The sequence below is a fragment of the Chelonia mydas genome, chromosome 2 (genome assembly GCF_015237465.2).
Source record: "Chelonia mydas isolate rCheMyd1 chromosome 2, rCheMyd1.pri.v2, whole genome shotgun sequence".
Taxonomy (NCBI): Eukaryota; Metazoa; Chordata; order Testudines; family Cheloniidae; genus Chelonia; species Chelonia mydas.
This window is the reverse complement of record NC_057850.1, coordinates 89,965,910-89,966,161: the sequence shown is the minus strand read 5'-3', so window position 1 is coordinate 89,966,161 and position 252 is coordinate 89,965,910. Positions and strand designations below refer to the sequence as shown.

General features: G+C 76.6%; 1 protein-coding gene across 4 annotated transcripts in view; it reads left to right on the top strand.

Annotated features, from left to right (window-relative positions):
- The window catches only part of FAM210A (family with sequence similarity 210 member A), a 32,138-nt gene that overhangs the window by 428 nt on the left and 31,458 nt on the right, over positions 1-252 (top strand). The window lies entirely within an intron of this gene.

Sequence of the window (252 nt, the reverse complement as noted above, 5' to 3'; positions counted from 1 at the left end):
GTACCGACCCCCGCGTTCTGCCGGCAGGGCGGGGGGTGCGTGGGGCTCGGGGGTCCCGGGTCGGCGGGGAGCGAGGGGCGTGACCCCGGGCAGCCTGACCTGCGCCCGCCCCCCGAGACTGCGCTTCGGCCCCGGCGGTGCGGGGAGGAGACTGGCTGCGCGCCGCCGGGGGCCTCCCGCCTGCTGCGCTTCGAGCAGGCCCCACCAGCGGAGGCGGCTGTGTAAAAAGTGCCTTTGCCATCTGAGCTGTGC